The sequence below is a fragment of the Diuraphis noxia genome, unplaced genomic scaffold (assembly GCF_037042655.1).
Source record: "Diuraphis noxia isolate RWA-SAM2 unplaced genomic scaffold, SU_Dnox_SAM2 contig0001, whole genome shotgun sequence".
In the NCBI taxonomy this organism is placed as follows: domain Eukaryota; kingdom Metazoa; phylum Arthropoda; class Insecta; order Hemiptera; family Aphididae; genus Diuraphis; species Diuraphis noxia.
In genome coordinates, this window is record NW_028301711.1 from 66,430,121 (window position 1) to 66,452,681 (window position 22,561).

A 22,561-nucleotide genomic window follows, 5' to 3' on the forward strand; every position below is an offset into this window, starting at 1 on the left:
AATTTTTTACGGTTAGAAATTAAATAAAGCAACTCTTTAAAAATTATTTAAAAAAAACCACAAATTGGTTTACTATACATGAACAAAATATAGACAATCTCATAACAAATTTATATAATTATTGCATTATTTATTTATACTAAGTTAGATTATTTTAGTTTTATTTATAATTTTAGTTCTTTACTTTAATTTATATTTTACTATATTATATTACAAAATTGTAATTATTTCATTTATTTAAACCGTTTAATGAATTTATATTTAAAATTGTGAACTCATGGGCCTCCCCATGAACATGTTCAGTTGGGCCCATTATATCTTCTTGAAGAATGAATAAATAAAATAAAAAATATCTTAAACATTATAATATATTGTTGTTGATTTTCTATAGTTCATATTCGTTTTTTACGAAAACTAAATTCAATTATAATATTATACTTATTCGATTAAGCGGACGATAATTATTATTGTATACTGCATATTATGTTACTTATAGTCAAAATGTATAACAATTAATTTGTTTAAAGGTGAAATGTTAGGTCACACTGTCACAAATTATAAAAGTTATATTTTTCTATAGCTGAACTTTAGGTTATAATATTATTTATATGCTGCTAAATCAATCAACGGGCCAAGTTTTATAACTATATTATATTATAATGTAAATGTCACTTAACTTAACGAGTTTTCTTTTTAGCTTGACAACTGCAGTGACAAGGTCACTTTACAACTTTTTTAATTGAAAAAAAAACATTAGTTTAAGATATATAAACAGATTGTGTATCTGTGTGTTTTTCTAAATGTTGATTGTGATGAAAATATTTTTCTTTGTAACCATTCGCCAAAATAATTATTGTCGATAATTTATAACCAATATTACGACGATTATTAATGGTAATTGTAATATAATAGGAAATAGAAAAAGCTTAAAAAAAATACTTTACTTAGACCAATTAAACTCTGAGCTAGATGATATATAGATACAATATTGAATTTTATTTTTATAAATTTTAAAGCACTGATAAATCATTGAAAAAACGGTTAAAAGTTTTGTTGAAAGCATGCTTGTTGAAAATTCTTCATTATTTTTCGCCGCTTGTATGCAGTTTTTCCTTGCTTCGATGTACGGTCTAGAAAAGAATTTCATTCCATAAAAACGCGAGATTAAACTTTTTGAGTTGTTTTATGAATGCTGGGAAAAACGTTCGTGTAGAAAAATAACATTATTTCAAGATCAATAATTATTACATTTTTCAGAATCCAAGATTTAATTAGAAGATAAGTAATTTTTATTTAGTGAATTTAAAAATTGTTGATCTGGTGAAAAATTAAACAAAATTATAAACATTTAACTGCAGATTACTTTATTATTTTCCAATAATTTAAATGGCTATTCTTATCTGGTATATAATATATAAGTTAAAGAAATACATTTCTTCATCAATTTCATAAGTATATACCTACCTTACATTCAACTTAACTTAGGACAAATCCGTTCTAACAAATTTAATTTAAAATAGTGTTTTCAAAAAATAAGGTTTTATTTCCGTCTCTTATATGATATAATTCAAGACTGCTTTTTGCAAACATCAATTTGTACTGATGAAAGTCAGTAACGACGGTAATAAAAACACAAATTGTTACCTAATAACATTAAGGTAATATATTATATATATGTATATGTATATTGTATATATTTATAGGACATAGGTAATACATATATTCTGTACCTACATATATTTGTAGAATATTAAAAGTACTTTAGTAGGTAATTCTAACTCATGACACATTAACTCATGGCGTCCTCGTAACTCTTATATAGGACAAATTGAAAATAAGCAAAAGTTGACTCTTAAGGAACTAAAAGAAAATCAAACAATCGAATAGAATAAAGAATTGGAGTTAAGGAAAAAAATACTAATAATAATACATAGCATGAACAATAACTGAATATTGTAATTTTTAGGTACTAAATTACTCGTGTCTATAATAGTTAATTATATATTAATATTTATTTATATTATTAATATATGAAAATATATGAGTATTGTGAATAACTTCTCAGATAGCAAAGAAAAATTGCATGAATATCTCTTGAAGATTCATTTATAAAAATGTATATATATTGTATATCTTAAATAACTCTGCACAAAATTTTTTAACATACTTGAGATATCTTTCACATGTCTTATTATGAACCAGTTATTCACATCTCTAGGATGTTCAGAATGAAATATTAATCAGATATCAGATAAAAAATAAATATATGATATTCTTCTTAAATCAATGAAGTATTAAATGTATATTCAATGATTTTTGATTTCAATAATACAATGAGATACATAAATGGGGAATGGTAAACTCCTACAGATGGTAGTGTAGTTATTAGTTAACTCCTACAAAAAATTAATACCACTCGTATTGCTGTAAAAAATATCAGTCTTGCAATATATTAACACATAAAACAAAAATTGTTTGAAAGATATAATACAAATTTTAATAAAGCAATAGTCATAATCATTTACGTTTAAAATAAAAGTTAAATTTATTTATTTTTGTGGCATACTTTGGAGATAAACTCTAAACGTGAAATTTCTCTTCGTATATATTCATTTTAGATTCTGAACGAAGTGATGAATGTATTGATTTTACAATGATGTGTGTTTTTTTTTTCTTTTTTTTTTTTTTGTCTGTGTACAAGCATAACTAATCGAAATAATGCTTCGATTTCAAACTTTGGGGGTGGTTTCCGATGTAAAATTGAAGATCCTTGGTGCATTATAGAGGTCAAAAGTAAACATTTTCCAATAGTTTTCAAAAAAATCGAGAAAAACAAAAAAAAAATGACAGAAAAACGGGAATTTTTACGCAAAATCAGTTATCGACCAAATCGATTTTTTATATGGTTGTAATTCAAAAAATAATCACTTGAAATACTTGAAATTTTCACCAAATGTTTATGTTAGTGTTATCTATATACAGTTTAATTTTCAAAAATTTTTGACTTTTTTTGAGTTATTTATAGACCACTGAAATTTTCAATTTTTTTGAGAATTTTTTTTTGAAGTGTCGGTAAAAAAAATTTGGACGACCAAAAAAACTTGAAAATTTAATACAAGGTTCCTTATGAGTTGTTCTTACTGTAGCTAAAAAAAATTAAAAATCGTAAGTCACAATTCTTTTTTATAAGCGTTTACAGTTCAAAATTTTACGAAATCTGTCGAAAACGCGAAAATTTGCAAGTAATTTTGAAGTTGAAAAATCATAAAAATTTTTGCGTTTATAACTAAGAATTAAAAATACAACACTAAGTTTTCCATAAGTTTTGATTCAAGTAGCTATAGAGAAAATTCGTAGCATCATTATAGGAAAAATTTTAAGTGCGTTTAAATTTTAAATTTTTACGAAATAGCGTAACGATAACGATTTATCCTGAAACGATTTTAAATATTTGTTAGTATTCAAGAAGTATAATTCGTAGATACGTGAAAATTTTATCAGTTATTTAGATTGGCATTTTCTTTACATGATTTAATTTATGAGATATTTATAGACAACTGAAATTTTCAATTTTTCTGAAAAAATTTTTTGAAGGGTTGATAAAATTTTTTTGGCCCTATCAAAATACATGAAAATTGAATACAAAGTTCCTCATTAGTTATTCTTATAGTAATTAAAAATTTATAAAAATACATATGCACAATTTTATTTTATTAGTATTTGAAGTTCAAATATTGACTTAATACGTAAAAATTACGGTAATGTTCAAATTATCTTAGATAGAAATTCATAAAAATTTTTCTTTTTAGATCTAAGATTTGAAAATTTAATACAAGGCGCCTAACATATTTTTACAATAGCAGTTGAAAAATAAAAGAAATATACATGAATACGTTTTTTTTTTAAAGCATTCAAAGTCTGAATTTTTACAAAATACATAAAAATCACGAAAATTCGCAAATAATTTTAAACTAGAAATTCATCAAGTATTTTCCTTTTATACCTAAAATTTGTAAATTTAATAAAAGGCTCCTAACATATTATTACAATAGCAGTTGAAAAATAAAATAAATATATAGTCACAAATTTTTTTTATAAGAATTTACAGTTCAAAATTTGATTAAATACATAAAAAATACAGCAATGTTCAAATTATCTTAGATAGAAATTCATAAAAGTTTTTCTTTTTAATTCTAAGATTTGAGAATTTAATACAAGGCTCATAATATAGTTTGGCAATAGCAGATGAAAAATAAAAGAAATATATAACCACATTTTTTTTTACATGCATTCAAATTTTAATTTTGACAAAATACATAAAAATCACGAAAATTCGTAAATTATTTTATTCTAGAAATTCATAAAAATTTTCCTTTTATACCTAAGATTTGAAAATTTAATACAAGATTCCTTACAAATTGGTCAATCTTTATCACAAAAAAAATGTCCACCGGAAATTCAAATTAAATTTTTATAAGCATTTGAATTTCAAATATTGACAAAAATTCGTCAAAACCATGAATATTTGCAAATTATTTTGTAGTTCAAAATTCATAATATTGTTTGTATTTATATCTAAGCTTATAAAATTTAACACCAAGTTTTCAATAAGTTTTGCTTAAAATAGCTATACAGAAAATTTGAAGCGTCATTATAGGAAAAATGTTTTGAGCGTTTGAGTATTAAATTTTTATGAAATCGCATAATGATAACGATTTATCCTCAAACCAGGTATTCGTATATCTATGATAATATAAGGTATTATGAATTATGATAACTACACTAATTGATTAACCATGCCTTATGCAAAATGCGTCTTAATTGAAAAATAAAATATTTGTTTCAAAATAGAATATATGACAATATTTAAATATAATATATCCTAGACTGACAAATCATCTCCGTTGAGAATCGTTTTTCGTATACAATGATACCTATCATTGCATTCAAATTTAATCCCATCCATTACAGTAACCTACAGTACAGCGAAGCGACATCCACGACTTACCCGCTTTTTTTTGATTAAGCATAAATTTATATTTCGAAATAGTTTTTGTCTGTCTGCGTTGTGTTGTATGACTGCTTCTAATTTTAATGTAGGTTTCGGTTTGTAAATCTTTCAAAACATACACGAATAAATGGAGATTTGGATGATGATGATAAAAACTACTATTAAATCTTGAATGAAATGATCCACGTGCATTAGTAGTATCATTAGAAGACCACAATTTCTGAGAAAATAATGAAAACGAAAAAATATAATTTTCAGACAAATAGTCGCATTATTATTGGAATTTATCGTCAGATGGCATATTTTCTAACAAATCAAATACAAAGCAATCTTCAATACTTCAAAGTTACGATAATTTGTAGTTTTTTGAGCTTTTCATCTTCAAAATCGTAAATTTAAGTAACGTTATCATATGTTTTAAAGGAAAAAATGTCTATGTAGGAAATTACAGTATCTTTGATTTTCAGGTAAAAATTTTAAAAAGTTATTTAGGGTAGGAGTTTACATTTGGCCATTTAAGTAACTAATAACTAATAAGTATCTTATTAATAAGGGAACTCCAGACAAAACCTGATTTTTCCTGTTATACCTATGAACTTTATTATTATAAAATTAGAGAAAATAAAATCTTGTGACATCAACATTTTCAAAAATAAAAAATATTTTTTTAAAAAATTTTTTACCAAAGCTTTTAATTCAATTAAGATATGAAACAATTGTAGACCTTTTAGTCTGAATTACAATGATTACAATTATATGAATTAATATTATAAAAAAATGTACTAAATAAAGTGAACAGCAATATATCTTTGAATGAAATTCAACTTGAATACTTTATTTTTAAATCAAAAAATGTAATTCATTTTTTTTTCAAGCCTTTCTTTAGCACATGTTAACCATTTCCCGATTGAAGTGATCATTTTATCATCAGATGAATGCTTGATACTGCTGGACTTGTTAATTGCTTCTGAAAAATCAAAAATAAGTTTTATATTAAAAAATAATAGTTTGAAGATTATTTTACTCACAGCTAATAAAAATATAAATAGCATACATGACATATTTTTACAGAAAAAACTAACCAACTAAATATTCAAAGACATTAGAAAAACAATGTGGCCTTTTTTTAAAAAGTCAAAAAGTTAAATTATATCAAAACAAAAACTCAAAAATTAACTTTTAAAAGTAAATTAATGACATAACAATATACCATCATACTTAACAATAATACTAAAAATGTTTGGGTAAGTAATATTTATAGTTACTCAATACGCATGTACAAAAATGTCACCCTTTCCTCCCATAAACATTTCTAAACAGTTTTTATTAAATACCATTATTCTTAGATGATTAATAATTATGTATATATAACTGAAAATATTTTAATACTTGAACAAAAAACTATAACTAGCTATCGATTAACGAGCATGTTATTATCAAAAACTGTCTTGTTAATAGCTAAAAGTGAAAATGTTCTTTATTTCGTAGACCATAAATATGTGTATGAAATCAAGACTTAGTCATCGAAAACTTTTTTCATAATTTTGTATATCATAGTTTTCAATGACTTTCCACTTACTCTTGCAAGTCCCCATATCTAAAAAGTTTTAGTTTAGAAGATTATCAAACAAATTTTATTTTCATATACAAATAAGAATAACATACAACTTGTTATATAAAATTAACATCCCATTTCATTTTTTCTTCCATATCGATTTATCCTTCTTTTGTAGAAATAGGCCAATTGTGAATTTGTGAATAAAGTAGTCTACTTCGTGTTCACGCTGATCATCACCAACAGAACCTTGAAATGTATTAGGTACCGTTGTTTCGTAATTTTCAAAAAAAGTAAAAATGAAATATATGCGACTACGGGTTTTTGTGTTATTTTGTTAAATCTCTTACACGAATATACGATTAATAGTATTCTTTGGTCCAATTTATCTTGATTCAATTCAAAATATAAAATTAAATTAATAATTTCAACCCTTGTCGGGTGCAACTGCCAATTGATATTTTCTAATGATAAACTTTACAATAGATAACTTATAACTTAAACATATTTAAAATTGACATAAAATTCAGATTATATATTCGTATGATTATGTTTACAAATATTTCTATTCCTTATTGTTTTTACATCAATACCAAAATGTACGACCTGACTCGGTTACTTAACTTTTAGTGTATACCTCACAATATTACTGAAAATAATTTCAGTGAAATTTGTTTTCATATACTCGTAATATCGACTGCGGTTACGCGTGCAAAATAATACATTTTCAGTAAGGTAATATATAAATATATGATGATATAACATTATACGCGTATAGTGATTATATTGTGGTGCGATATGGCATACCTATGCACATCGGCGAGGTGGTATAAAATAACGTGAGCCTGACAGTTGTAGTCGATCCGCACGTCATGCACATCTCGCCTTGCCAAGCCTCGTGAAGCGTGGGCGTCGAGTGGTGTCGGTTTTTTGGTCACGAGTCAAAAAACACGAGGCACGGGGCGAGGCGTACCGGGAGTGTATTACACGATCGAATTCGAAGTATAAGGTATTAACAACAACAGCAATAACTTATTAATATAAATTAAATCAAAAACAGTTATTAAATTGAGATCAATAGAGATGTGGTTTGTGAACAAGTAAAGTGACTTTATCACAACAACAATACATTCAAACCTTATTGAACAAAAAAAGAAGCTTATACCCAAATAATTGCCAGTTGAAACTTATGTCAAGAGGATGAGTTCAATTTTCATCAGAATAAACGTAATGATAAACAAAATATTTTTTAAATATTCCATCAAACAACACTAGAGATGTTTAATATTAGGTAGTAAAATACATTTCTCAAAAATACAAGATAAGTTTTGAGTAACCATAAGAACTGGAAATGTTTAGTTTAAACGGAACCACATATTTCCTGAAACCAATTAAGTTGATTTCGGTAATAATTAAGACTTGAGGTTAAATTCATACAGAGTATAGAATTTTGGATGTGGTTAAAACCAGTTCTGGAAATTAACTTTTTTATGAATATCTTTGTACCATAACGTACTTCAAAATTGTATAATATTTTACCTATTGTTTTTGATTGATTTTGGCTATTGTATTATAATTATAAAATGTTTATTATTGACGTTTTTATATTTTGCAAGTCACACAAGAATAGGTAGTAGTACTAAGATTAAAATGTTTCGAAATTCTTGGTTTCTTATAGTTTCTAACCTACTTACTTAGTACTTCTTTTCTTTAACGACAAACATAAACTAATTACAAATTATGCAAGGTATGTCAATAATAAATAAAGGTATTGTTTGATTGAATTCTCCCTTTATACAGTGCAAATACGTCCAAATTGATTGAAGATTTTAATTATAATACTTCTTTCAAATAAGGGTTGCACGTGTTTATCATATGACTTATTCCAGCAGTTATATACACAATATTATTAACTATACATAATTAATAATTTCTGTACAATTTCGTAGAACACAATATTATACCGTGATATATACATATATTTGAAAAACAATTATAATTCCTCTACATGGTTTGATTAATTTACACTGAAGGCACTCATTTATAAAAACCCAACAATGCAGCTGGTTATTGAACAAAAGAATTTCAATTTTTCATATATTTATTATATATATATATATATATATATATATATATATATATATATATATATATATATTATATATATTTAATATATTCATATTTTTCATACATAATACGAATATTATACGTTGAAAAAGTTAGGTATTATCATTTATCACGGTTGCCTATATTTTTCGTCATATGTATCCAATTCGTGGCCACATACATGATTATGTTGGAAAACTGTTTTCTTTAATAATTGTAATAAATTACTCTTAAGAGGATGTCAGCGCTGGCTCTATTTGTTTCTCTTTCTAACCCACGCGCAACATTCCTAAACATATTAGACAAACACAATATTATCGAAAATTTTTTTTTTTTTTAAATCTCAAAGTAAAACTGCCCATAACCAAATTTATACAGAATACCTAATATTTTTGAGTGTTTGCCATATTAATTTGTCTAAATATTATCTCAAAATAATTTAGTATCCATTAAAATGTACAACATTTTATTTTTATGTTTATGTCAAATAACAAAAAATACCATATCATACCTATATATAACAAATCACGAAAATATTATATTCTATATTTTTATAATATTTGATTTTCTGAAATAGATCAAGAAAAAAAGAAAATATTTTATATGAATGCGTTTTGTCTATGATGCGTGTGAGTCAGGGTGAAAATATATTAGTGCACTAATTTAACTAAAAAACAGGCGTATACACTTTTAAGAGTTTTGTTTTTTGTTTTACAGATTTATTAATAATACATAATATAATAGGTAATATGTACGAAAATCGTACAACCAAAAGAAAATGCCAACACAAAAATCAATCTAAATTTGTTTATAAAGAAACCATAATAATGGGCCCGTGTTTAAGGAGAGAAATATAGGCAAAATAATACATCTGTGTAGTTTTTACTACATAATGCGTGACAACTAAATGAACATTAGTGTGTTGTAATCGGTATATACCTGCAATGAATATCAATGATTTTAATTCAATACATTCAGCTAAAGACTTAGGTACAAATTAAAATAACGGATTTCGATTGATTTACAAGTTGGCTGTGTTTTTGAATCAAAGCTATTTTTAATATTCCAAAAACTGTTTAACTTATAAGTTATAACTCACATGCCTCAATCGTGCTTTACCGAACTCCACATTACCAACAACAATCAAAATATAAAAATAAAATTATTTTGTTAATTTATATTTCAGTTTAAAAAGAAAGAATTTAAAAAAATCACTTCAATTAAAACATAGTAAACTGTTATTATATAATGACTCATAATCCGTTTTTTAAACTAAAATCCGACAAACGGAAGTCCTTGATTTTTGTCAGATGATTAGGTTAATCACCATATTTTTGAATAGTGACTGATTATAAAATATCAAATTATATATTAAGGTCTTTCAATGAAAATAATTCCAAAAAAATGTTAAAGCATAATTTTCTTATTGAATATTTATCACATGAAATGCATTTATAAAAAATTATAATATAATCGTTTCACAAATACATTTAAAAGACTAAATCAAAAATTAAAGCTCAATATATTTTTATATTATAATCAGATTTCCTCCATACAAATCGATTTTTTATGATATTTCAATAAAATAGCACAGCTCATAAATATTAAAATAATTAATATATATAGGTATATTTTCTTTGTCTGACATCCTATATTTCTAAGGAAATTTTCTTTTATATCTATGTTTTTAAATTGACTAAGTATTAGTGATAGGTACCCATTTATTTTCGCTAAGAATATCACGCATATATTATGCAATATAACTACAACACCTATGGGTAAATTTTAATTCATTTAAAACAGAGACGAAATGGTATGAATAGTTTAAAATTAAATTTAAATGTTTTGAAATTTAAGTGTCTAGAAAATAATATCATATGAATATGTTAACATTTTCAATTACCAACAATAAGTATTCTTTGAATTGCAACAAAATAACTAGAATTTTGTTAACATTTTAACTTTAAATGAAAATAAAATAGTGAAAAGGTCAAAAGGTGGAAGTGAGTAACCACTTTTCTGTTGGTACAAAAATAGTTGAGGGATATATCGTAGTAACGCATAATATAGTTTGAGCATTCGTTGTCGTTAAAGTTTGAACTTCAAATACTTATAAAAATAATTTAACCTTACGCTAATTTTTTTTACAAATTCCAGTAAGAATAACATGCCAGGAATCTAGAATTAAATTTTCAAGCTTTTTACAAGGTATAAAAATGCATATCAACATTTATGGTAAAAACAGCAAAAAATTCAAAAATTTCAAATGAAATTTGACTTACTTTAAAGAGCGAAAAATATTTTGAAAATTATACTACGTCTAGGAAACGCCAGTCTATACTTTGATGACATCTTCAACTTTTTAAGTAAGTACTATTATTGATAAAGTTATTCATTATTAAATTACAACAAAATCAATTTTTTAAGAATGAGTATATTTTCCATTTTTCAATTATTTTTATTTTTGTTTATTATTACGACTTTTACGAAATTTACATGGAAAATTACTTTTAAGGTTTTACATCCAAAATTTAAACTATAGATCAAATTTTCCACTAGATCAAAAACTAACGTTAAAAGTTAAAGATTGAATTATTTTTTCCTATTTTAAAGAGTGCCTTCTAACAAAAAGAGAAATAATAATATTGTTAAACCAACACATTCATCTCTCCGCTTAGAATCTAAAACAGCTATTCATTTTTCTTATTTTATTGCTCTAAAGTTTTCTCAATCTTGTAATAGATTGTATTTCCACGACAGTTCCCTAGACACTGTATAAGCTATAATTTTAAAAGAAATTCCCTAAATGTTTAATCTTAATAAAATGTACTCTGATTTTTCTATAAAATGCTCCATATTTTAATTTAAAATTTAAACGTATACTTATATCAGTTATATGATTAAATAATTGATGAATTTCCGCAATAATTTATTATTCCATGATATCGTATGTAGGTACATGGTATTTAACTACTTGTAAATCATATAATTTTATGGAGTAAAATGTATATCCTATTTTGTTTTTTAATTTGCAATACTTCATAATTATTCGTATTATTTATAATTAACAGAGAAATTTAAAAATAAAGAAAATAATTAATTGGCATAATTTTTTTTCGTGGACACTTCAGTGGATAATGCACTACGTCTTCGATGTTCATGACGGTGTCGATCGATTTGTAGTTTTTTATTTGGCCAGGAACTTTTTGTAAAATCAGATTGTTTATTTCTTTGACAGTATCATTCCTAGGTGACACTATTGCTCTCAAACACAGCCATTGAAATTCCTTTTCGTGTAAATTCTTCATGTCAGAAAATGTCTAGATAGTGAATGATTATTTGTCAAAAGACTTTTTATTGGCTGTGGCGGCTCCTGAATATTGGGGGACTGACTTCCAAAAGCACAGCACAAACCATTTGTTTTATCGGCCCATTTTTTGGCAGAACACTTAGAGCAGATCTTATTCATGTCTCCGATGGACGGAAGGCTGTTGAGCATAACCAATCTGTGCATCGTATCTGAAAGCCGATCTGTTACTGTGAACTAAAACTCGATTGAGAACTCTAGCCGTGTACATCTCACATCTGTTATCTTTCTCTCTGATTCCGAAGGCGTTTGGAATGCTCAGAGCTCGATTCCCTAGCGCGAGCTTGTACATTTCTAATACTCTGTTCTTCAAGCCGCTGCGAATGCTCGGTACTTGACTTTCTTGCACGTGATTGCGACGCGTATTTTCCCTGACTTGCAATACAATTTTCAGTTTCTGATGAAGATTCTCCATCACGATGTATTTTTTATTGTCCTAGCCTGTGAATTATTTATAAAAAGTTGAGATCTTGGTCTTTTGGGCATTTTAAAATGTTAATAAAAAATAGGAAAAATACTCGCTGTTGCACACAATCACTGCATAGCGAGTCGTCCGCGCGAGTGAGCCGCGATCTTAATTTCTTGAAATTGACCTGAACAAAACGACAATTCCGAGTGTAATGTATATTGTTTGTGTGTGTGCGCCGACACTAATAATAAATACAGATCGTCGCCGATAACAGTCGTACAATCGATTTTATATGTATGTGTATTATATATATATATTTATTATTAGTGTCGGCGCACCCATGGCAACGCCGTGCGGGTACGGCGTTATAATATATACCATTCCCTATTTCAGCCCATTACAGACCCTTACAGCACTTTTCTACTATTAAAAAGTAGCCTATGTTTTTTCTCAGTGTCTAAACTATCTATGTACCAAATTTAATTTAAACCGGTTCAGTAGTTTCGGAGCCTATTCACTACAAACAATTAAATCTTTCCTCTTTATAATATTATTTATTTATTTTGTTGCAATATAGGTACAAAAAAATGTAATCGTGGATTTTTTTTTTGTCATTCCGTAGGTAATATTTTTTTCTAAACATCCAGAATGTATCCAGAAAGTAATTTTTGGAATATTTATTTCATGAACCTATATTCACATTACTGATCATTTTATGTGGTATACGCGTCAGTATTGACTTATAAGTTATACATATATGTGACGATTTCAGTGAAAATTAATTTAATCTATTACGTAGCATTAGGTGCGATTCGAAAAATAAATTAGGTACTGTAATATAGTAATATACACATATTTGGAAATATAGATGCCATCATCTTCGCTTAAATGTTTTGTTCGTATATAATGGTTTATGAATAATTGATATACCTATATATCTGTTAAAATTTAACACATATTACAGCTATGCATCTGAAACGAACTATATACAGCTAAACGAGTTCCTTAGTTTTTTTTTTTCATACAATTGTTAAATAATAAATAATAATCATCTTTGGTTTAAGCCTATAATAATACCAGAGTATGAGAACGCGCTTCTGTACATTTATCAACTTCATTTTTTATATTCGCAGCATATACCGAATTTACCTTTTTTTGGGACAATTTTTAATTATTTTAAATATTATATAATATAAAGTTAAATATGTGTATATTGATTTTCTATAACAGCCATTAGGTTAATGTAATAGGTCATACTAAAAACTATTGTTTTTTACTAAGCATAGGTAAACAATTCCATAATATAGTAAATCAGCTATAATTTAGAATTATTTGCAATTTTGAAAAAATAAAAACACACAAACAAATAACAAATATAATAGTTTTACTTAGTTGAGTAACAAAATTGATTATAATAACAAACCCTTTCATTTCATTTTATTTTAGTGTTATTAATGACATTAAAATAGTAAGCAAAAACATAAATAAAACACCGTATTTTGTTTAATATTAATTAAATTAAAAAAATTGATTTAGTTCACGCGTTCGATGTGCGTATGAAATAGGATTCCAGATTTATAAATTTACAACGGTTTATTTTTATTAGAAAATGCGCTTCGTTTCACTTTGATTAAATTTAAAGAATTGTAACAGCATAAGCTAAGTGTACACCTTTGATTTAGGTATCTATTTTAATATATTATTTTGCTTCATTGTTCATGAATCCAATTTTTTTATTATTCATAATAATATAATGCACCTGTTACCTGTATATTTTTTCATAATATTATTATTATTATTGGTATAACAAAGTCTGCAAATATTGCAACAGTATTTATCTACAAATACAGATACCTATGCTTACAATAAATAGAAAAAAGCGAGTAAGTCATGGATGTCGTTCTGCTGTACATAAGGTTACTATAATGGATGGGATTAAATTTGAATGCAATGATAGGTATCATTGTATACGAAAAACGATTCTGAACGGAGATGATTTGTCAGTCTAGGATATATTATATTTAAATATTGTCATATATTCTATTTTGAAACAAATATTTTATTTTTCAATTAAGACGCATTTTGCATAAGGAATGGTTAATCAATTAGTGTAGTTATCATAATTCATAATACCTTATATTATCATAGATACACGAATACCTGGTTTGAGGATAAATCGTTATCATTATGCGATTTCATAAAAATTTAATACTCAAACGCTCAAAACATTTTTCCTATAATGACGCTTCAAATTTTCTGTATAGCTATTTTAAGCAAAACTTATTGAAAACTTGGTGTTAAATTTTATAACCTTAGATATAAATACAAACAATATTATGAATTTTGAACTACAAAATAATTTGCAAATATTCATGGTTTTGACGAATTTTTGTCAATATTTGAAATTCAAATGCTAATAAAAATATAAATTGAATTTCCGGTGGACATTTTTTTTGTGATAAAGATTGAGAAATTTGTAAGGAATCTTGTATTAAATTTTCAAATCTTATATTTAAAAAGAAAATTTTTTATGAATTTCGATCTAATATAATTTGAAAATTGCCGTAATTTTTACGTATTAAGTCAATATTTGAACTTCAAATCCTAATAAAAAAAAATTGTGCCTATGTATTTTTATAATTTTTTAATCACTATAAGAATAACTTATGAGGAACTTTGAATTAAATTTTCAAGTATTTTGATAGGGCCATAAAACTTTTATCGACACTTCAAAAAAAAATTTTCAGAAAAATTGCAGTTGTTTATAAATACCTCAAAAAAAGTCAAAATATTTGAAAATTAAATCATGTAAAGAAAATGCCAATCTAAATAACTGGTAAAATTTTTCAAGTATCTATGACTTATACTTTTTGAATAATAACAAATGTATAAAATCGTTTCAGGATAAATCGTTATCGTTACGCTATTTCGTAAAAATTTAAAATTCAAACACACTTAAAATTTTTCCTACAATGATGCTTCGAGTTTTCTCTATAGCTACTTGAAGGAAAACTTATGGAAAACTTAGTGTTGTATTTTTAATCTTTAGTTATAAACGCAAAAAATTTTATGATTTTCCAACTTAAAACTAATTTGCAAATATTCATGGTTTTGACGAATTTTTGCCAATATTTGAACTTCAAATGCTAAAAAAAAAAATTGTGCCTATGTATTCTTATAAATTTTAATCACTATAAGAATAACTTATGAGGAACTTTGTATTCAGTTTTCAAGTATTTTGATAGGGCCAAAATATTTTTATCGACACTTCAAAAAAAAAATTTTCAGACAAATTAAAAATGTCAGTCGTCTATAAATATTTCAAAAAAAGACAAATTTTGAAAATTAAATCATGTAATGAAAATGCTAATCTTATTAACTGGTAAAATTTTCAAGTATATACGACTTATAATTTTTGAATAATAACAAATATTTATATTCGTTTCAGGATAAAACGCACTTAAAATTTTTCCTATAATGATGCTTCGAGTTTTCTCTATAGCTACTTGAAGAAAAACTTATGGAAAACTTAGTTTTGTATTTTTAATCCTTTGTTATAAACGCAACATTTTTTATGATTTTTCAACTTCAAAATTACTTGCAAATTTTCGCATTTTCGACAGTTTCGTAAAAATTTGAACTATAAACGCTTATTAAAAAAAATGGTGACTTACGATTTTTAATTTTTTTTCGAATTATAACCATATAAAAAAAATCGATTTGGTCGAAAACTGATTTTGCGTAAAAATTCCCGTTTCTCTGTCATTTTTTTTTTTGTTTTTCTCGATTTTTTTGAAAACTGTTGGAAAATGTTTACTTTTGACCTCTAACCAAGGATCTTTAATTTTACATCGGAAACCACCCCCAAAGTTTGAAATCGAAGCATTATTTCGACTAGTTATGCTGTACACAGACACAAAAAAAAAAACACACATCACTGTAAAATAACTTTTATGAAACGAATGTTTAATGACCAAGATTTATAAATTATAGGTAAAACGGTGCTCAGGACACTTCGATGTTTAATAAAGACATTTTTGAGACTTTTATTATGGGATTTAGCGTTTAATTTATCCGCCATTATAGACTGCTAAAGGTCTATAGCTATTTCTGGTTATTTAATTTAAGAATACGCGATTTTCTTAATTAATTTTAATTCATAATCGGAAATCGCAATATTTCCGACTGCAGGAATGTGTTTCAATAAGTGAAACCCTTCCTCCCTTTGATACTGAATACATATTACATCACGTACCCCCAGGCTCCAGATGCGCAAATACTGGTATGTGTACACATTTTATGCGCATATTGTTATATAAGACAATATTATTTTATTCCTCGAATCGAGCAAAATGCGGACTGTAGTTCAAATCTTAAAAAGTATTCAATACGGAAAAAAGTATTTGAATACTTTTACTCAAATACTTTAAAACATTGTTCGACAACTCGAATGACGATATAAGCATTACGCACTAAATTTTTTGGGATTCCTAACTACTCGCGCGTTTCTGCAAAGAAGTTGAAAATCCAATTTTAGACGAACAAAGTTATTTTATTTGCTTTCAATATGATTATAGTTTCCAATATTGCATTTAGTTTAAATTAAAATAATCATTAAGTTGTAAACGCTATGACAACGTAGTAGGGTTAAAGAAATATAATTTTCATCGTTAAAATAAAATCATTGCAAATATGAACTAATGTATTATTTTATTGTAATTTTTTTTTCTTTTTTAAAAATTTATTGGATTACACAAAATCCGTAATGGTAATTTACACTAAACATAATATATACAAAAAATATATATAAAAGATGTGGAGGCGTGGCGACATTCAAATGCGATTGATTATATTTATTTACTTATTTATATTTACTGACGGGCTTGGAAGCCTAATAGAACAATACAACAATAATAAATATACATGGACAATAAAACATAATCATTAAAGTAGACAACAATAGAATAGAACAAATAAAAAATAGTAATTATTTTTTTTTTTTAAAGCTGGTAATTAAGTGGATGTCGTTCTACTGTACAGTATAGGTTACAAGTGGGTTTCTGTAATGTATGGTATTAAATTTGAACTCAGTGATTTACTATCACTGTATACGAAAAACGATTCTGAGTGGAATAGATTTATCAGTCTAGGATATGTTTTACTATATTAATTTATTATATTGTTGTTATTTCAAAAAAACAAGATAAAAAATAAAAAATGTAGATACCTATATTCCAAATTGAATCAAATCATATTCATTATGTACCCGCAACAAGCCAACTCACTAAGTCATTCATAGCTAGTAGGTATATAAATTTATTATAAAGTATTAATGTAAGTCATTAACGACATTAATATTAGAATATTAGGTATACTCTAGAAATTTAAGTATCCACGAACAATATTTTTAAATTATAACTAGTTATAACTAAAATGGTTATTCTTGATTATTTAATATGTAATTTCATCCAAATTTTAACTTACAATAATTATAAAAAAAAACTGTGTTTAAATAGTTTTTAGATTTTTTTTTGCAGCAGGATTATCTGCGTTTGAAAACTAGGCTACAACTCGTTTGCGCACATTTACCTTTTTTACAACTCGTTTGCGCAAAAATACACAACTCGATTGCGCACATATATTTTGGCTACCTGTGACAAAAATCCCTATTATCAGAACACGTTTGCGCACACATTTTCCTTCTCACTTTAACAGGCTTAGGACTGTCTGTTTCAAACTTTTAAACAGGCGTGATTAAAAATGTATGTGTGTGTATGTGTGTGTTATATAAATCGTTATAACATCATTAGTCAATATAAAAATATAAATAAATAATATGAAATATAAATACAAAAATATACTACAATTAATATGCATAAGTATCGTCGTAATTATTATTATTTCAAATTAAATTTGTATGATGGAATTTATTTCCAATATTTTTGATATAATAGTTAAGCGGTCGATAGTTTTATTTTTATATTTATTCCACATATCTTGTAAGTATTCTTCTTAATGTACAGTTTCCTTTCTTTTATAATTCATTACATTGTTTTTTATTGAGTTAATTTTTAAATCTGTTTCACTTTGAATTTGCATGAGTATATCTATGACTTGATGTATGTGTGGATGTGGTGTATAAAATTGGCTATTATAATGTTTATGGAAACTTTCTGCGTTATTCGTCGTTTTGTGATTACCATTTGGTTCAAAAGCCCATAAGATTGGTGGAAAATTGCAATTAGAGTCAATATAATTTTCTAAAATATAATCTGAGAATATAAAACTAACTGCAGTACCAAATGCTACCGCCATAAGATCTGTAAAGCCATCTGAAACTTCATTTGGTGGTAAGTAAATTAAACCATAAAAATACTTCAACCATCTTCCAATTTCCGAATCTTTTAAGTACTCAGATAATAATATTTTATTTTGTTGTATTTGCCTGAGCCAATTTTGTCCTAAATGAAAGGTACAGCCAAAAATTGTACATCGAGGAAAAATTTGCAATACCGCATTATGCACTGCCTTTTCAAAATCAGCATGAAAATTGATTAAATTAATTTCATTCCCCGTAATTTCTAAGCATATATTGTTTAGTGATTGCTACATTTGTACGTTAGTATTTGTGTGCTTGTTACGTAAAAAACAATAAGCTACGGGTACGTAAAAATTATTTTGAAAAACGTGGATCGTATAAAGTTGGACAAAATGATTAGGGGCAAATGAAAAAGTTCCATCCCCAAACACGTGTTCAGAATATTTAAGTAATTCCAAGTTTAGTTTACACGTAAATATAAATATGTTTTTATCATCACTGAGAAGAGAAAATTTATTGAATGTCATTTTGCATGTTGATCAGTTGATTTCTTGCTTTTTCAAAAGATTTTGGTAAATTTGGATAGTGTTTTTTTCTAATTTCATACATTTATCTTCGTAGCAATTTTACATCATCATGTTCTAAGTTTGTTGTAAAATTCTCTGAATTTTGTAATTCACGGCGTATTATTTTGTTTGGTTTTATATACAAATCGTTTTCTGCACTACGTTTAACGGTACTTCTGATTACTCCTCTCGTCATTGTCCGATTATTATACTCCTCATGATTATGAGAGTTGGTTACTTTTATAATTTTGTTTAATTTATTAACAATAACACTCGCGGGACATTTTTTATTAGTACATCTAAAATTAAAATTTCCATTACTTAAAACACGATACTCACTAAATTTATAATTTTCAATATTAAAACATCGTTTTCCCCGCCGGGTTTCAAAAATATTAGAAATGTCTACGTCCATATTAAATAGGTTACATCGTCCAACACACTAGCCAAAACTGTACTGAATCATACGTCCATACCTACTTAAACTATCATAAAAGTAGTTTAGAAAATCTAAAATCATGTGTGTGATTGTGTTGTAGTAAATGTGTTGCGCAAACGAGTGATCTATTTTCAGGTAAAAACGACTGATTTCGTCGTGCGCAAGCGAGTCGTCGATTTTCAGGTAAAAAATGTTGAATGTGCGCAAACGAATTGCAGCGGAAAACTAATGTGAATTTCAAAATTTGACCTCCTCAACGCAACAACTAGATTCACTTTCCAACCGGAAAACCTATACTTAAGTGGAAAATCGAAGCATTATTTCGACAACTTATCGTGTACACAGATACAAAAAAAAACCACATACCCAACATTGTAAAATCAAAACATTCATCGCTCCGCTCAGAATCTAAAATAAGAAATAATATTAAACGGTTAACACTTTAGGAACGTCTTGTATACTTTCTAGTTTGGAATGGATTGCGTTATTTTGTTATTTACTATAATGCACCGAGAGTTACTAACGGTTTGACTTTATAATTTTGGCTGACTTGATTTTTTTTTTTATAGTCTATAGAATCAGATCACCTGAATACAATAAAAAAATTGACAGCTGTGTAGACCGGCCGGGGTCCCATCCCTGAATTTTCCATTGAACTAGCCGAATTTTATAAACTGAAAATAATTTTATTTTTTTATGTTTGAGTACAAATATTTTTCTGTTAATTTAGCAGTCGATAGCTCTTGGAATATAATAACAACCGATTTAAAAATAGTCTTATTCATTTTTTTTAGATGATAACAAGTTTATAGCTAAGCTGACGCTTTTATTTGTTGTAATCTGATTTAAATGTATTTAACTATAAACTATAATATATGCACTCCTTGACTACTTATATATCATTAATCGTTATTACCACTATTACCCTAGCTACTGTATTTTCAGCTTTAGTATATATTATTAATAAATATCAGACAATGGAATTTCCTTGGTATCATTAATTGTATACTTACAGATTATAATACTAATTACGATATAGTGTGATATATTTCATGGACTTAGTTACACTTAGTTGCACCTTTCGTACACTAAGTATACATTAAGACCAAACCTTACAAGTTATTATTATTATGTTGTTTTTATCAGCCATAACCAATACGATTTTTGAAAAGAAAACACAAAGCTGAAATGTATTTTCTACTGTTTCTATTAGTTTGTGACGTCTATACATGTTTGGTTCAATTATATTATCCAATATCCATAGCAAATAGGTCAAAAATCTATAGAAAAACCGTGCTAAGTAATTCACTGGCGTTTCCTTTATTTTAAACGTAATAATCCAAAACCCTATACCAGCCACGGTTATTGCGACTCAAGGTTTATACTTTTTGTCATCATAAAATCCGAACTGCGTAACCACACAAGATTATAAATGCAAAGAACTGACAACTTAGTTTTATAGTTTGTACATAAAGCAAATTAACTACATAAAATACAAAATATGCGCACTTATTATCATTTCATTTTAATGTTATAACAATTTAAAAATTCTATTCATACTTTTGTTTGATTAAAAACAAAAGTACAATAGTGAGAAATGTTGAATTTACATTTATGACTTCAGTACTAAAACATAAATGTCACATATAATAAGGTACCTACTTATTTACCTAATCTGGATAATCTCGTCTAGTGTATTTGTGATCAATCAACTATGTTTATTAAGGAACGAGTATAATGTAGTATAATCAGTGGGGCAGTGGTGTTATATCCGTTGGCCGTATTATTTATAGAAAATATATTAATTATTGTTTTAGCTGTATTGGTTTTGTTTTTTATTCGAAAAATAAAATTGTACTTCCTAGAATTTTGTAATCTTTACATCAATTTTGTATAAACATCAGGGACAAAGAATAATAGCCCATAACAGCTTCTATGTGTGGTTGAATAAAAAGAAAAATATTATGGTTGTAAGTTTAAAACCATAAAAAAAAAATGAGATATAACTACATTGGTAACAATAGACTACTTGTTAATAAAAATGTTTTTTTTTGAATATGCTTATAAACGCCACGGATCAGTAAAACAAAAAAATGTGTTTTTGAATGCCACTGAGTTTTGTCAAATAAGAGAGTGTAGTGGATTTTAATTTAATTGTATATGATTAATATATTTACCAAACTAGAATTATTAACAAATAACAACACATTATATATAAATATATATGTATCATAGAAACTAGTAATATAAAGCAATGGACTAAAATAAAAATAAAAATAAAAATATGTATATTATAATTCAATATAATAAATGTTGGAGACTTGCAATATATTGTACTGTGTACCTATACACATTCGGTTGTAGAATTTTTACCCATAAATTGTTAAAATTAATTAGAAACTTATAATTTACCAGTCATAAAGATCGAAGTCACTAAAAATAAACTTAAAATCTTTATTGAAATTAGGAACCGCAACAGTAGGTATACTATGTATTCGGGTGTGACAGTGACATTAATAATACGACCCACACGGGTGAAAGGAAATTTAATTTTGTGACTCGAAATATTGGCTAAATATATTATTTTATAAGTTTATCGAATGTTATATTATGGTTATGAAATGGGGTAGAATATGACTGCGTACGTTTGTTCTTTTTTAATAACACGATTGCGTTTGTTTGTCGACGAATCAAAAAAATATCTACAATAAAAAAATCAAATCGATTGCGTATGAAATTACTTAGGTACGCCTTAGTTAAGTATATCAATTGTTATATATTATATACCT

The 22,561-nt window shown here is 26.2% G+C and overlaps 1 pseudogene; it reads right to left on the minus strand.

Moving 5' to 3' along the window:
* Positions 1–18,350: 18,350 nt before the first annotated feature.
* On the minus strand, positions 18,351–19,060 carry LOC149061367 (uncharacterized; annotated as a pseudogene).
* Positions 19,061–22,561: the final 3,501 nt, after the last annotated feature.